Consider the following 18649-nt stretch of genomic DNA (forward strand, 5'->3'; position numbering starts at 1 on the left):
TACATATCTGTGCCTGTTTGATCTTGCCTGGCTTAATAAACCTATAGTAAAGTCCCCAAACTGCAAACTCCACCCATCTGGCACTCCAAACAGACTCAAGCAACTGCTTGAAGTATTTGAGAAGATTTTTCAAGTGTTTAAACCCAGGTCTACCTACTTGTTCTAGAACTGTCAGTGGAGCAGTAGTTGAGCCTGTAGATCTTACTGGTCTCACAAGGATTGTTTCCCTTTGATATGCATCGTCTTAGTCTCTAAGTCATGGATTTTGGATCTTACTGCGTTTGTACTGTTGCCTGACAAAGTCTCAGAAGCTTTAGAGTTTTTTCCTGGCTTGTTCAAAGAACAATGTCGTCCTAACTATTCAAATTTGCCTCTAACTTCCTTTGTTTTGTTGCAACAAGTTAGAATGTAAAGGTCATACTCTGTGTGTGATCCAAGCCAGAGCAAGAGGAACAAATACATGTGTATTACCTCACCAGGCTTTTATTCAATGGGACTTGAAGAACGTTTAAAGTTTATTTCCTTTGGGTGCTGCCTGCATTGAACATTCAGAATGTTTGCCCTGTCTATTTAAGATTCTGTCTGAGTGAGCCAATTCACTGCACACCCTCCAGCCAGTGTCAAAACCGCTCACACTCCTCTATTCGTGATAGCTTTAGAGTTATTCCATTCTTTTCTCTCATTTCCTCACAGATTTTTGATGGATGTGTGATTAAGGTTGATTTTCAGTGCCAACATTAATGTTAAACAGTTTGTGATTTAGAGAATGGAGAAAGAGATTGATTGCTTATTTGAAAGAGATTGATTGATCACTTTTTCCTCACACATGCAAGCTTCCATCCTAATACAGTCAAACAATTTCAGCACCATCTCAGGGGTGTCACAGTTGTGACAGAGCAACTTTTCAAGCATTCTGTGTCAAATATTAGGAATAATGGGAACTTTCTTTAACCACAACAGTGTCACTGCTGAAAATCAATCAGACATTTCACCAAAATAGTGTTGCCCTACTCAGCTGTTATTTAGGGACAGAAGAAGCCTGCTGAGCTCCTCAGTCCTCCAGGTAATACAGTGAAATCTGCAGATGCAGGACCTTAATTTGATTACTCTTTTGTTGCTGAGAATTTTCCTGCACCGCAGGATGAGCTTTGTGATTTACATAAATTCACTGAATACCCACACTCGGGCCGGGATTCATTCAAACCCGCCATAGTAATGTTTGAGCAGTGTTTTTATTTACAATATTCATCCTGTGCCCACACACTTCTAAATCTGAAAAGTGAAAGCATGCCTGTGAGGAGGGTTGCCCTGGTTGTAGTTATAGGTTTCTATACAGTACCCAAGACCAGTCTGTGAGTTAATTTGACCACTGGAAAAAGAGCTACTGTGTAAATACTGCAATGTCAGTTTGATTGAATTGAGCCCTAACACAGGGTTACATTTACAGTATTGCTCTTTTCATGTAGCCTACTTTTGGCCAGCTAATAGCCGAACCACCAATTAAGCAACATTATGGACTAAAACGTTAAAATCCTGTTCCTGCAGGATTGTTTTACTGTGACAACAAAGGTCAAATTAAGATCCTACATCTGTACTCTAAATGTCAAAGATTTCCCTTCTAGTCTTTGTACCAATTAACGTTATTTTTATGATCATGACGTTGCCCCTGTCCACTGTCATCATGCGTCACACATGACTGCATTGCACATACTCCTCAAATCTCAGTCTACATAGATAGGAGACTGTTGAGGCGTGTGAAGAGGTATTGAAATGACAGCTATCCACATTCAAACATGACAAGCCTGTCATGACTCGTTAACACCATCATGTGGGTTTGTTTTGTGTCTCTCTCTCTCTCTCTCTCCTCGCTGTCTCTCATTGAAGATGCTGTTTTTACTCTATTTTCTCACCATCCATATGACTGTTGCCCATCACACAGTGAGATTCGAGTGACACATATTCATATTCATAATCAAGTTGTAAATTAGCACCAACACTCCCAATTGCCACTGCACTCCATTTCAGACGAGATGAGATGAACAGCTGACACAAAAATCCAACTAACTTTCCTCATTACAACATGTATTAACAAATGCATGTACGCATTTGTTAATATACTGCTAATCACATATTGAATTGAAGCATTCTGTCACGCCCTGATCTTTTTCACCTGTCCTTGTGCTTGTCTCCACCCCCCTCCAGGTGTCGCCCATCTTCCCTATTATCCCTTGTGTATTTATACCTGTGTTCTCTGTTTGTTGCCAGTTCATCTTGTTTGTTCAAGCTAACCAGCGGTTTCCTGTCAGCTCCTATCGTTTCCCAGCCTCTCTTTTCTCGTCCTCTTGGTTTTTGACCTTTGCCTGTCCTGACCCTGGATTTTCGACCCCTGCCTGCCTTGACCTGTCTTTGCCTGCCCCTGTTGCCACAATAAACATTGTTACTTCGACATTCTGCATCTGGGTCTTACCTTGATTCCGGACACATTCAAGGCTGTAGGTAAGAACCAAGTTGCTCTATCACATGTGTGTCATGATTTTTCAGCAGGCCTTTGTTGTTGGTTGTAGGGAGTGTGTCACTGTGTGTCAGTAGGCTCCAATCAGATGTGCACCAAGAAGGACTGTTACCAGCAATATCTCTGGTTGAGAAGAAAGCAGCCCATCCCTTTGATGGGAGCATCCAGAAGTTCAGTTGGGAACCATGATTAAAGTGCTCTAGTTTCTCCCTAATCCTCCGAGGGGTAACTTGATAAATCTACTCAGCTCCAAAAAGGACAGAGGTTGAGATGAGGCGAAAAATGAAAAGAATGTCCAAAGTACTTTAAAGCATAATGTCTCATTGTTGCTTATAGTCTCTATGTACAAGCATTTTGCTACACCCAGAATAACATCTGCTAAATATGTGTATGTGACCAATCAAATAAAGATATATGGGTAACATTGTTGTTCTTATACCTGTGTAGTACGATGGTATTACAATAGTAACAGCATAGGGCACAGGTATGATGTTGAGACGCAGTCGGAATGTAAGATGCAGAAAATATAGAACTGGAGGATGAGGGATGTCAGTAGTCTGATTCATCAGCTCATCTGAATCACCTAAATCATTTCCTGATCTTCACCCTGTCTGAGAGTAGGACATGCAGGGGCGAAACTTTCACTGGGGATGGGGCCCCACATTCTGAAATTGCATTTTTTTCCCACCCCAGTTTTATCATTGGAATGCGGGACCATGCGGCGCATCCGATCGGTCAGGTCGGCTGTTTGGAGTGTTTATCCGACTGAAAAAATATCATAAATTATTTCCCCCCACTTTTAAAACCGAAGTTGCACCCGAGGACATGTATATATTACATCATCTGACAAATCTGTGTCCCTCGTTGCTCCACGAAAGGACACATAATTTACCCTTTTCCTTGTCTTCTGGAAGTGTTTTACAGGCCTTATAAATGTCACCAGGTTTTAAGGTACATCTGCGCTCTCCCAGGTGCACACTGCCAAAACTGACAGGGCTCTGTGTTTGAGCTATTCATCTCAATTTAGCCACATTGCTACTGTAGCGCTCTCTCTCTCTCTCTCTCTCAATAAAACATCTCTCTTTCAATGAGGGGAAAGAATAAATGGGCCCCATTTAAGTGGTAATGGGTTTCAGTGCTGAATGGCTGTAAACATTTGAGACTGTCTGAGATAGGACTAGGATGACATCTATTAACCAGAGGACTCTGTTCTTCTCAACCATACAGGAGCTATGACTTATGTTTCTACATTAGCTAATGGACCGCTTTGTCTCCGTTTGTTCTTTGGCAGGAGAGATGACTCTGGGTGGTATGTTTCTGTATTCATCTGAACAATAGAGGATCATTTAATCAGTCAAGACATTATTCATTATCCTGTGTATCTAACCTCACTGGACACTTGCGAGTAGCAGATATTATCTGTTGTGGTGCTCAGTGGCATATATTGCAGTCATCAATTATGCTGCTTTAAAATGAATCACATTTTGATTCCAGGTCTTCACTATACTTTTTTTCTCCTCTTTCACATGTACTGCTTTCTAAAAATGTAAGACCATGGAAATATTGCATTACAACTGGCAGAATAATTATAATCCATTTCTCAACTGAGGCTCTACTCCTGTCCTGATACCAGCTGGGGTGAATTGTACACAAGCTCTGCCCCAGATTTGAAAAGAGCCTGCTGGCACTTTTAGCCTAGCACAAAAGGAATGAAATTTAGAAAAAGTACACTGCAGCACAAAGCTAGAGAAGAACAGAGGCAGAATAAAGAGTGCATTAGTGGTTGTATGGCCTTTTGGTTGTGTGGAGATCGGAGACTAGAGAGATACTGCTGCCCTCAGAGGTCTCAGTCACGGCACTCAGCTTAAAGACTATCAGGGTCACGTGGTTGTGAGGGTCAGCACCTCATCTGTGAGTAGAATAGAGTCAAAATGGAGGGGCAAAAGAGATGGTATTCTCAACTAATACGCTCCCTATCTCTCTAGCCAATTGAAAATGGCATGTTTTTTCTCTTACTACTTTTCAGAAGAAAAAAATTCTCTATTTTTTCTGTCTCTGTCTCTCTTTTTTCTCTCTGTCTCTCTTTTTTCTGTCTCTCTCTCTTTTCTCTCTCTCTTTTCTCTGTCACTTTTTTCTCTCTCTCTTTTTTCTCTCGTTTCTTCTCTCTTTTTTCTCTCGTTTTTCACTTGTTTTTTCTCTCTCTTTTCTTTCTCTCTCCCTCTCTCTACAACAGTATAAGCCCCACAGTCTTCTAGAAATGAACAACACACATTTTATGTTTATTTGTCTTACCTTAGGTACCCAGTCTCCAACAACAAGCCATATTTTTCAGATCAGGGTACATTCATTGACATGACAATGACACCCCAGAAGTTGTTGTTGTGTATAAATGAAGATAAAGTGAAGAGAAAGGCCTAATGTAGTGTTGTGTCTGTATGCCCTGATGATCACATGCCCCCTTGTGGTTAAAGTGCTTGGGTGCGGAATGGGCTGCTAGGGAAAAATTCAACAAGACTAAATACAGCAAAATCACAACTATGTATCTCCCAATATAATTATAATTAAAACAATATCCAATCTCATAGTCCATTATCAGCAATCATTACCTGATCAATTGTATTTAAACAAATGGGAATCCTTAAAGCTGGACTTATAAATGAATTATATATACCCCATTGATTCTTGAAGAATATAACATGTAAATGCCTCATTTAACTTTGATTTATTCAGGGGATCCCAAATGAGATTCGGGTCTCATTGACAATGGTGACCTGAGTACAAACATTGAACATACCAGAAAATGAACATTCCAAATAAAACAAGAAGAATAAAATAAACCACAAGTACAATTACAATACTACAATTTAAACAAATAAACCATTAGAATCAATATGAACAACTGCAATCCTCAATTAATTCATTTAACACCTGTCCTAAACTGCCCTAGGGAATCAAGATGTAAGGAATTTTGCAGGTTATTCCAACAACGGGGGGCACAAAAACTAAAGGAGGATTTACCTAAATTGGTCCAGATAGAACTCAAGAGTTAACCAACACTGCGAGCGGGTTTAGTAGCTCATTCTTTTATACTTTAGCATTGAAGTTAGGTAAGTTGTAAGCCTGAGTAGCAGAGATTTGTAAATAAAAAGGGAGTAATGAAATGATCTACGGGACTTCCAGGATGACCAGCCAACCTTTTGATACAGGATGCAGTGGTGAGTATTAAAAATGTCACCTGTGATAAAGTGAACTGCTCTACGGTAGACGGCATCCAAAAATGTAAGAGTAGTGGCTGCTGCAATCTGGTAAATGGTGTCACCCCTCTGGGCACACATTGGTTGAATCAATGTTGTTTCCACGTAATTTCAATGAAATATTTTTTTTGTATTTTTGTTTTTACCTGTTTCTCCTCAATTTCGTGGTATCCAATTGATGAAGTCTTGTCCCATCGCTGCAACTCCAGTACGGACTCGGGAGAGGTGAAGGTCGAGAGCCTCTGAAACACAAGCCAGCCAAGCCGCACTGCTTCTTGACATAATGCCCGATTAAGCCGGAAGCCAGCCGCACCAATGTGTCGGAGGAAACACTGTACACCTGGCTACCGTGTTAGCGTGCACTGCGCCTGGCCCGCCACAGGAGTCGCTAGTGCGCGATGGGACAAGAACATCCCTGCCGGCCAAACCCTCCCCTAACCCGGACGACGCTGGGTCAATTGTACGCCACCCCATGGGTCTCCCGTTCGCGGCCGGCTACGACAGAGCATGGACACGAACCAGGATCTCTAGTGGCACAGCTAGCACTGCAATGCAGTGCCTTAGACCACTGCGTCACTCGGGAGGCCTAATGAAACCAACCAGGGTTTCTGTAAAGCAACAAGGTCAGATTGTAGCTCTAACATAGCCTGGTCAACAGTTGGGTCAATGGCATTCATAACAGTGTCGTCTGCATACAGATGAATATTACACGTTTTAACAGAACAATATTATTTATATAAATAGTCAAGAGGACAGGTCCCAATACCGACCCCTGCGGTACAGCTTTTGTAATATCCAGGAAACTAGACTTAACACCATCAGAAATCCCACATTGTATCCTGTCTGACAGATCACTCTCAAACCACTTGCTAGAGCCTGATCCTGTCATACCCTGTTCTGATTCACCTGTCTTTGTGATTGTCTCCACCCCTCTCCAGGTGTCACTCATCTTCCTCATTATTCCCTGTGTATTTATACCTGTGTTCTCTGTTTGTCTGCTGCCAGTTCGTTTTGTTCATCAAACCTACCAGCGGTTTTCCCCTTGCCCCTGTCTTGTCTATAGTTCCTTTTTTCTAGATTTCCCGGTTCTGCCTGCCCTGACCCTGAGCCTGCCTGCCGTCCTGTACCTTTGCCAAACTACTATGGAAAACCGACCTCTGCCTGCCCTGACCTTGAGCCTGCCTGCCGTCCGGTACCTTTGCCCCACTACTCTGGATTACCAACCTCTGCCTGACCTGAGCCTGCCTTCTGTCCAGTACCTTTGCCCCACTACTCTGGATTACCAACCTCTGCCCTGACCTGAGCCTGTCTGCCGTCCTGTACCTTTGCCCCACTACTCTGGATTACCGTCCTCTGCCTGACCTGAGCCTGCCTGCCGTCCTGTACCTTTGCCCCACTACTCTGGATTACCGACCTCTGTCTGACCTGAGCCTGCCTGCCGTCCTGTACCTTTGCCCCACTACTCTGGATTACTGACCTCTGCCTGACCTGAGCCTGCCTGCCGTCCTGTACCTTTGCCCCACTACTCTGGATTACCGACCTCTGTCTGACCTGAGCCTGCCTGCCGTCCTGTACCTTTGCCTGCCCATGTTCGATTGAATAAACTTTTGTTATTTCGATACTGTCTGCACCTGGGTCTTACCATCAAACCTGATAGATCCAGGCCTAGTTCAGTCAACGTTTGAACGAGAATGTGATGGTCAATAGCCTTGGAAAGGTCTATAAATAAGGCAGCAAAACGATTTTTATGATCTAAGCAATTTAACACATAATCTAAAACCAGCGTAGCAGCTGAAATGGTGCCATGTCAGGTATAAAACCAGATTGGTGCACATCACAATAGACTGAGAAGTTAAAAAAGCTGAGAGTTGGCCGGGGATTCAAAAACTTTGGAAAAGCAAGATCATTTTGAAATTGGACAGGAGTTATCTAAGTCAGAAGGATCTCCTCCTTTATGTAGGGGGAGGCCACGCCACTTTCCAGATTTTTTTATTTATTTAACTAGGCAAGTCAGTTAAGAACAAATTCTTATTTTCTATGACAGCCTAGGAACAGTGGGTTAACTGCCTTGTTCAGGGGCAGAACAACAGATTTTTACCTTATCAGCTCAGGGATTCAATCTCACAACCTTTTGGTTACTAGTCCAACACTCTAACCACTAGGCTACCTGCCTCTTAGGTATATAACACCAGAAACAATGAGCTTAGTTCGTGTTGTACCCCATCAGAACCCAAAATACAAGCTTGTTTAACTCCAATGATTGAAAACAATGTAAATGTAAACAAACATTGTATATTCTCAGATCATGGTTAAAACTATAATTTTGATAATAGTCTCAGATTTTCTGTGCCAGAATCGATACCTACTATACGCTACATTCAACGTACAAACACAACGTTTCCAAATTCCTTTGAAATGTACGTACTGTATATTTGGCAAACTGAAATGGACAAATGTCAGGTGATACACTTGAAATACCCTGGATACCCATTCTAAAGATGGCACAATGGTAACCACTCTTTATGTAACCACCAAAGTTAGAGCTTTAAAAAGGCCAAGAAACATAATCACATGACACGACACCTGGCCGACACACCCATCATCACACAGCAGTGGCCCCATCGTTACACAACAGTGGCCCCATCATCACACAACGGGGAAACGAGAGGCTCATGAACTAGGCCAACTATTCATTCTGTTGTGACACGCTGAGCGCTATCAGGTGTCACTGGAGTCTGTACAGATTTCTCCAGGGTGGTAAAACACTCTGCCGAAAGGACAGGCAGGCAGGGCCTTCCTTCATGGATTCACAGCTGTGGTGTTTAGTGTTTACACTTCTGTCACGCAGGGTTATAGAATCTATCAAAGCCTCAGAGTCATTATATTAGCAGAGATTGCAGAGCAGAGCCAGGCCTGACTGCATATTTTATTAGGGTTCTATGCCAATCTTGAGGTAATTCATCAACCAAAGACCACCATCTACTACCATATTAAAAAGTGACAGTAAGCAAGCAGAGTGACCGTGATATCAAATTTTATTTGTCACATACGCCAAATACAACGGGTGTAGACTTTCCGTGAAATGCTTGCTTACAAGCCCTTCCCAATGATGCAGAGATAAAAATAATACGTTGAGAAAAATACAAATAAACTCGGCAAAAAAATAAATATCCCTTTTTCAGGACCCTGTATTTCAATGATAATTTGTAAAAATCCAAATAACTTCACAGATCTTCATTGTAAAGGGTTTAAACACTGTTTCCCATGCTTGTTCAATGAACCATAAACAATTAATGAACAAGCACCTGTGGAACGGTTGTTAAGACACTAACAGCTTACAGACGGTAGGCAATTAAGGTTACAGTTATGAAAACTTAGGACACTAAAGAGGCCTTTCTACTGACTCTAAAAAACACCAAAAGAAAGATGCCCAGGGTCCCTGCTCATCTGCGTGAACGCGACTTAGGCATGCTGCAAGGAGGTATGAGGACTGCAGATGTGGCCAGCGCAATAAATTGCAATGTCCGTACTGTGAGATGCCTAAGACAGCGCTACAGGGAGACAGGACGGACAGCTGATCGTCCTCACAGTGGCAGACCACGTGTAACAGCACCTGCACAGGATTGGTACATCCGAACATCACACCTGCGGGACAGGTACAGGAAGGCAACAACAACTGCCCGTGTTACACCAGGAACGCACAATCCCTCCATCAGTGCTCAGACTGTCCGCAATAGGCTGAGAGAGGCTGGACTGAGGGCTTGTAGGCCTGTTGTAAGGCAGGTCCTCACCAGACATCACCGGCAACAACGTCGCCTATGGGCACAAATCCACCGTCGCTGGACCAGACAGGACTGGCAAAAAGTGCTCTTCACTGACGAGTCGCGGTTTTGTCTCACCAGGGGTGATGGTCAGATTCGCGTTTATCGTCGAAGGAATGAGCGTTACACCGAGGCCTGTACTCTGGAACGGGATCGATTTGGAGGTAGAGGGTCCGTCATGGTCTGGGGCGGTGTGTCACAGCATCATCAGACTGAGCTTGTTGTCATTGCAGGCAATCTCAACGCTGTGCGTTACAGGGAAGACATCCTCCTCCCTCATGTGGTACCCTTCCTGCAGGCTCATCCTAACATGACCCTCCAGCATGACAATGCCACCAACCATACTGCCCCTTCTGCGCGTGATTTCCTGGCAGACAGGAATGTCCGTGTTCTGCCATGGCCAGCGAAGAGCCCGGATCTCAATCCCATTGAGCACGTTTGGGACCTGTTGGATCGGAGGGTGAGGGCTAGGGCCATTCCCCCCAGAAATGTCTGGGAACGTTCAGGTGCCTTGGTGGAAGAGTGGGGTAACATCTCACAGCAAGAACTGGTAAATCTGGTGCAGTCCATGAGGAGGAGATGCACTGCAGCACTTAATGCAGCTGGTGGCCACACCAGATACTCACTGTTACTTTTGATTTTGACCCCCCTTTGTTCAGGGACACATTATTCAATTTCTGTTAGTCACATGTCTGTGGAACTTGTTCAGTTTATGTCTCAGTTGTTTAATCTTGTTATGTTCATACAAATATTTACACGTTAAGTTTGCTGAAAATAAACGCAGTTGACAGTGAAAGGACGTTTCTTTTTTGATGAGTATAGTAACAAGTGGTAGAAAACACAACAATTAAGCTATATGGAGTACCAGTATCATATCACTGTGCATGGATATCTGGATCAAGCACGAATGAGGGTTACTATACAAATGTTTGAGACAAATTAGTGGTTGTGGTGTTTAGTAACTTCATTTTGAATCAAAATTCATAAATAATTCATGAATTCATAAAGAAGCCGCTGCATCACTTAAAAACTTAGAGTTGATGCACATTACAACTGCTAATGAGCTGGGGAGCTATGTTTCTCTGAATTTGATTTCTGTAATTAACTCACTCCCATGGTATTACGGTATGCAATACGACTATGATATTTGTCAATATCTCTACTCCACAATATAAACAAATTGTATGCCTGTCTAGAATTTCATTCCTCAATTACTGTAAATCTGGATGATAGACTTGTAATAATTTTTTTTAAAAGCAGTCCACCTTGAATTGGTAGTGATTTATTATATAAAACAAGGTGATGGGAGAACCTTCCAGAAGGACAACCTTCTCTGCAGCACTCCACCAATCAGGACTTCATCAGACCAGAGAATCGTGTTTCTCATGGTCTGGGATTCCTTTAGGTTCCTTCTGGCCACTCTACCATAAAGGCCTGATTGGTGGAGTGCTGCAGAGAAGGTTGTTCTCCTGGAAGGTTCTCCCATCTCCACAGAGGAACTCTGGAGCTCTGTCAGAGTGACCATCGGGTTCTTGTTCACCTCCCTGACCAAGGCCTTCACCCCTGATTGCTCAGTTTGGCTGGGCGCCAGCTCTAGGAAGAGTCTTGGTGTTTCTGAACTTCTTCCATTTAAGAATGATGGAGGCCACTGTGTTCTTGGGGACCTTCAATGCTGCAGAAATGTTTTGGTACCCTTCCCCAGATCTGCGCCTCGACACAATCCTGTCTCGGAGCTCTACGGACAATTCCTTCGACCTCATAGCTTGGTTTTTGCTCTGACATACACTATCAACTGTGAGACCTTACATAGACAGGTGTGTGCCTTTCCAAATCATGTCCAATCAATTGAATTTACCACAGGTGGACTCCAATCAAGTTGTAGAAACATCTCAAGGATGATCAATGGAAACAGGATGCACCTGAGCTCAATTTCGTGTCTCATAGCAAAGGGTCTGAATACTTATGTAAATATGGTATTTCTGTTTTTTATGGGCTATTGTGTGTAGAGTGATGAGGAAAATGTCTTATTTAATAAATTTTAGACTACGTCTGTAACTTAACAAAATGTGGAAAAATGGAAGAGGTCTGAATACTTTCCGAATGCACTGTACATGGTTAGGGATCAGTCTCTTGCTACTATCATCATTTGTTCCACCCTGTAAAGAAAGATACATATTTGTATTACTACCAAATAAATGCAGAGCCAACCATCGATATACAGTAGGCCTTAGTCTATGTGTTGAAAAACTGATATTCACCAGTTCAATTATTCCTTTCGTTCCCCTCACTAGAACTTAACTGTAGCTCAGCAAACACCATATCATTGGCATAGTTTAAAACAAACTAGTTTCACAAAGGTCGCTCAGCCATCCCAAAATCTGTCCTAGATTCCATTCTTTAAAAAATCAAATATATATCAACATTTGCAGACAGAAATGGGTTAATGTGTAAGTTCACTTCCTTCCCGAATAAAAGCTTCTGTGTTTAGGTGTCTGTACAGTATAGTATGTAAGTATGTCGATTAGCCTTTGGTCCCTGGGATGCTTGAGTCAGATTGCTGTGCCACAGAATCACAGCACAATGCCCCTCATTGTGAGATTTGTGCCTGTATCGCTTTCATGCACTTGCTCTCTTGATCATTTTCAGCTGAGACAATCTGATACCTCTCCATGGTCTCCTGGACCCGCTAATAAACTTGACTTACATGCACACACACACACACACACACACACACACACACACACACACACACACACACACACACACACACACACACACACACACACACACACACACACACACACACACACAGACGCACTTACGACTGCACACACACCACGCTCACACACCACACACACACACACACACCCTCTTATGGATGTCAAGTCGAGCTGCCTTATATCAATGAGTCTATTATATTGCTGTATACTGTATACTGTACTTTTGAGGCCACCGTAGCCAGATCATTTCCCATCAATACTAAGTTACAGAGTATAATGATGCTGCGTATCTTACCTACATCCTGATCCATATCTGATCTGGTTTATTTTGTCTTGTGAGATCAGGTTTGTGCTTGTGACACAAACTAAATAACTTACCCCTTATTACAATGTGCTGCTGTGAGCACCCAGTATTTGTTAATCAAGGACCCGCCACAGAAGTGGTATACTGTAGTTGACTGTATTGATACAATGTATATGATGGAATGGGGTGCAGGGGCATCCCCCCCCCCCCCCCGGGAGAGTGTAACTGTTACTACCCTAAGAGTGTAGGGTAGTAACAGTTACTGCTGCAGCACACAACTCATAAAGACAACATCATAGGGTTTTATGGCACATGTTTTGTGGATCAATACAATCCAATCTCAGGAGTGCACAGAATCACAGTCAATATCAATCATGTTTCACTGTAGACATCAGAGTGAACCCTCTCATGTTCTCTTAGAGGTAACGCATGTTTTGGGGACAAGATTGAATTTGACCTTGATTTAATAATGTATTCCCTTGTGCTTTTTCTGTGAATATCTGTCTTGTGAAGACTTTTACTATTGTCTGTTTCCTCATCATGTACAGTACCAGTCAAAAGTGTGGACACACCTACTCATTCCAGGGTTTTAAAAAAATGACACATTGAATCATGTAGTAACCAAAAAAGTGTTAAACAAAAAAATATATATATATATTTGAGAATCTTCAAAGTAGCCACCCTTTGCCTTGATGACAGCTTTGGACACTCTTGGCATTCTCTCAACCAGCTTCATGAGGTAGTCACCTGGAAAGCATTTCAATTAACAGGTGTGCCTTGTTAAAAGTAGATTTGTGGAATTTCTTTCCTTCTTAATGCGTTTGAGCCAATCAGTTGTGTTGTGACAAGGTAGGGGTGGTATACAGAAAGTAGCCCTATTTGGTAAAAGACCAAGTCCATATTATGGCAAGAACAGCTAAATAAGCAAAGAGAAACGACAGTCCATCATTACTTTAAGACATGAAGGTCAGTCAATCCGGAGGATTTCAAGAACTTTGAAAGTTTCTTCAAATGCAGTTGCAAAAACCATCAAGCGCTATGATGAAACTGGCTCTCATGAGGACCGCCACAGGAAAGGAAGACCTGACAGTTACTCTACCCACTTTGGGACCTCAGCCCTGCTGCCGCCAGATGTTTGTGTTATTCCGTTAATTAAGATTCCTAATTACAAACAAATTACAAACAAATTATTAACAAATGACATGCAGTAATAAACATCTCTACATAAAAATGACAGTGGAAAATACAGTATGTTGGCAAAAAGAGTGTCCCAAGCGGCAGGATATTACAACAGATCCAGTAAATAGAGAAATAGTTCTAACAGCCAAAAAGTGTTTATGAGTATTATGACCACAACCAGCATCTCAAGGATTACCTCAAATTCTACTACAACCCTTTATACTTTTGTCACCTTCATCTTTTCGTATTCAACAATAAAATCAGCATTCAATGGACTAGTTGTCCACACACAGCCACTAACTACCACAGTAAATGAGCCAGAAAACTTATTTTTTTTACATTTACTTACAGCAAGGAGTTCCAGAAGTATAGGTAGCTAAACAGAAGGCAGGTCCATGTTTAAACAAAGGGTAGGCCAGACCAGACTAAGAGGCGCTCACCTATAGCTGCTACACTACTCCAATCGTAAAGGGAAAGGATCTGGGATCTTATCAGCATTCTGATTTCTGAAATCCGGATTCCATTTCCGTGGCCACCATGTCGTCCTGGAAACAATGTATAACTGAAGCAGCAGCAAAGTAAAGCCTACACTCCCTTGTAAAACCTGTCCTGCGGCCTTTTTAGTCTTTTATACTGGCCTCACTTATTGTGATAACATAATCCATGTTATATTTGCTCAGCTAGCCTAATTCATATTAACATTTAAATGTGTAATCTATATACATACTGAACCCTATATTGATGTATTGAAAATAAAAGACTGTGATTTTACCACTTTGACCCCAATTTCATTCAATTCCAATAAAGGAAACTAGATTGCTGGTTCATTTAGAATGTTTACACTACACCAGTATGTTAACGTTCTGCTGCCATTTTGAACCATCTCATGTGTCTGAAGGTACAAACTCTGCCTTCCCGGCCGGCTCAGAGAGCAAATCAAGTGCACTATAGGCTTACCACTGGCCAATCGGATGACTCAGATTACCGTGTCTGCAGTAACGTAGCAGGTATAAGAAATATACAGCAAAATTGATACTTTGAGATTTAAAAACATTTAAAACCATGACTGGAGAGAGACAAAGAGCTGCTTTTTTTTTAGCAGGAAAGTGTATCTATAGACTTGCGTTGTTGTTATTACTAGTGGCTTGTGTCTTTTAATTATCGAGGAATATTTCACTTTCTCTGTTCATAGGAGTAACAACATGAATTTGTGCAGGAGGCAGAAATAATGCGGTGCAACTGGAGTTTAGCCATCAGCTGGAAGACCGTCCCTTTTTGGTCAGTGTCAGTGGAGGAAAGGGAGACTGGAGGGATGTTGAGAGGCGGACCCTAAGTCTGCTGCTCTCTCCCTCCGCTGACCATCAGACGCAGCTACCATCAGCCCAGTAAAATAAAAATAAAAAGCTAATTATTTACACTTATGCTCACTCAGCTGTGCCTCACAAGTAATATAACAACAGATTGATTACCGGTGATCATATAGCCTACCTCAAATTTCAATTATTTTTTATTTTTTAAATGGCCTGTACAACAATGCATTGGCAAGGCAATTCAAGCAAAGCCAATATGCAGTGATAATGTATTGGGCCTATAGCTAACTGCACAAACTTCATTGCTACAGTGCTGTTTTAAATTGGTTAAATGTTGCATAGCCATTTTTTTAAGTCATGTTAAAAAATGATCTGACTGGTAGATCTCGGCTTGCTTTTTGACTCAGAAAGTGATCTTGACTCAGAAAAGGTTGGTGACCATCGTTGTAGAGTTTTCCCTGTTAACACTATCAATGTTTCCCTGTACTGTGGCAATTGTGATCGAATCAACACAATATTAGCCACTTTCAATGCAACATACCGAAACAAAACAAACTATGCAAGAGATTTTGTTGTAGGCAGAAAGCATTGGAGTAGGATTCTATTGCATTGACACACACTACTCAGCCCGTACTCTACATAGACCGGTATGTCCTAAATAATCAGAGCTGCAGTAGGCCTATATGCAAATAGACCATTGCCATATATGGATCTGTGCCATTTACTTTGAACTGGACTGTGTTTACAGCATGAGCGGTTCTGAGCAGATGCGCTTGTTTTGAGATCAAAGCCAGAGCTGCATGTAGCCACGTGTGCACATTTTGTTCATATCCTTTGCTAGTTAGTGAGTTACGGTATTAGCTCAGTTATAAATCATTTGTAGTCAGCAATAGGGAAGTGATTACTTCCTACAAGAGCACAAAATGTGTACATTTCTAGATATCTTTGAAAAGCAAGTCAGGTAAAGAGCTTTTTTTTGGTCTTAAAGGGACAGTGTTGTATTTTGAGACGGGCTTGAATAAGCTAAGTAGCCAATAGGCAGCGGGTAGCATAATTTGTCTGATTCGCAGAGGGTAGCATAATTTCTCTGATTCTCTGTAATAATGGTATGGGAATAATAATGCATTTTATTTGGTAAAGTGGTTTCTTGCATCAAACAACACAACCTTTTCAGTCGCCTCCTTGTCTGAAGGACAAGTAGATAAACAGGTTAATGTCAAGCCCTGCATGTTTTTTTCAAAAGTCTCATGGAATGTAGGCCTACATTGAACACCATACATTGACTGCTACTGTAGTCTGAATGATAAAATGTTATCAGATGCATTTTCTCCATTGCTTTTGATGGTTGACCATTTTGCTAAGTCTACCTTATGATCAAATAGCCACAGTAGCCTACTTGGCCACTGTTTACACCACAGGTGGGACCAAGTCATTGTTTTACAAATCACAAGTAAGTCTCAAGTCTTAGCACTCAAGTCCCAAGTCAAGTCCCAAGTCAAGACCATCAAGTCTCCAGTCCTAAACTTTGAGTTTCGAATCCTAAACAAGTCATAATGTGCTCTATACCAACTGTAATACCATTTCATATTTTTAACAAGAGTAATAGTTAGTATATTACATTTACCCAAATCATGAATGCTTTTAAAAATATCTTTCTATTCATTACTTTCCAAATAAACATTATATTTCCATGGAAATACATGGGTAGCCATGAGAAAGACCCCCCCCCACACAGTTTTTTCTCTCCTGCGCCTGAGTTCTCTGCCGCCAGTACGCACCCCTTACAGTATGAGAAATAGACTGTACCATCAATGTGAATGAGAAATGGGCCGACTTCATGTCTTAAAGGTAGACTCAGCGATATGACGTAGATGTAGAAAATAAACAGAATTTCCACAACAACTAAGAGTGTTGAAGCGCAGGCTCAACTTCTCAGCTGTTTTGGTGCCCTGGCTTCCACACTGTGAACAGCATGAAGCCAACCCATGCACATGCCCAGATACTGTGTGTGACTGTGTGAGAGCGAAGTCTTGCATCTTGCTCACCTCAATATCTGCTGCGCTGCTCGTGGCAATGTCATTTCGCTGAGTCTACCTTTAATGAAAAAGAGAATGAAGAGTAAGATTCAAATCAAATCAAATTAAATTGTATTTGTCACATGCACCGAAACAAGTGAAATGCTTACTTACAAGCCCTTAACCAACAATGCAGTTCAAAAAATATTTACTAAATAAACTAAAATGAACTTTTTTTTTTACAAAGAAGTCAAAAAGTAACACAAGAAAAGTACATAACAATAACGAGGCTATATACCGGAAGTACCAATACCGAGTCAATGTGCGGGGGTACAGGTTAGTTGAGGTAATTTGTGAAGTGCCGATGCATAGATAAAAAACAGTGAGTAGCAGCAGTGTGAAGACAAAGGGTGGGGGTGGGGGTGGGGGGGTGTCAATGTAAATAGTCCAGGTGCCCATTTTATTTATTGTTCAGCAGTCTTATGGCTTGGGGGTAGAAGATGTTAAGGAGCCTTTTGGTTCTAGACTTGGTACCACTTGCCATGCAGTAGCAGAGAGAACAGTTTATGACTTGGGTAACCCTAACCCTCTGACACCGCCTAGTATATAGATCCTGGATGTCAGGAAACTTGTCCCCTCAACTCTTTATCATTATTGTGCATTTCCTTATTGATCTCTACAACCAGGAGTGATCGATGAGTGTTTGACTGATCAGCAGCAGCAGTGTACTGCCTCAGGCTTGGCCCAGTACATCTTCCCAACAGACCTGGTTAGGGCATCATTAAAGATGGAGCACCAGAGCTCTGACAGGGCTCATCAGTGCCACCGCCTCCTTCTCTCTCTCTCTCTCTCTCTTTCTGTCTCTCTCTCTCTCTAACTCTCTCCCCTCTCCCTCTTTCTCACTAGTGCCACCTTCCCCTGGTGGACCTCCTGACCTCCGCCAGCTAATGGCCCTCTCTGGGTCGGACACTTATTGACACAGCAAGCAACCTCCCTCCCTTCCTCTCTCCCTCTGCTGCTCATCCCCTGGGTGCTGACCAAAGCTTTTTTCCACATGATGCGCTCCAATACCATCTTCACGCTTCATGGCCATTCGGCCATTACTCTATCTGAATCCATCTGGGGTCAGGGATAATTGGGGTCAATTCCATTTTAATTCAGTAAATTCAAGAAGTAAAACTGAAACTTAAATGTTCCTGCTTGTAAAGCTATGATGGAAAAATGAATTAGAACTGTAATTTCTGTGGAATTGACCCCAATCCTGTTTCTGTCGATATGACCTTACTGTTTTGTAACACTTAATATAGATAGATTGATTTGCCATACAGTTAAACCCAGGTGTCTATAATTTAAATTGCAGATTAAATGACAGAGGTATCTCCTTGTGTATTAGATAGAAATGCTCACTAAACTCCAAAATAGGGTAAATGTAAATAATCTCTAATTTCCTTCATACATACCTGTATAATCCAGAGATGTTTTGTACCTAAGAATGTATCTTATCTGTATTTTATCTCAATTTGGACAATGACTG

This window comes from Salmo trutta, chromosome 28, assembly GCF_901001165.1.
Source record: "Salmo trutta chromosome 28, fSalTru1.1, whole genome shotgun sequence".
Taxonomy (NCBI): domain Eukaryota; kingdom Metazoa; phylum Chordata; class Actinopteri; order Salmoniformes; family Salmonidae; genus Salmo; species Salmo trutta.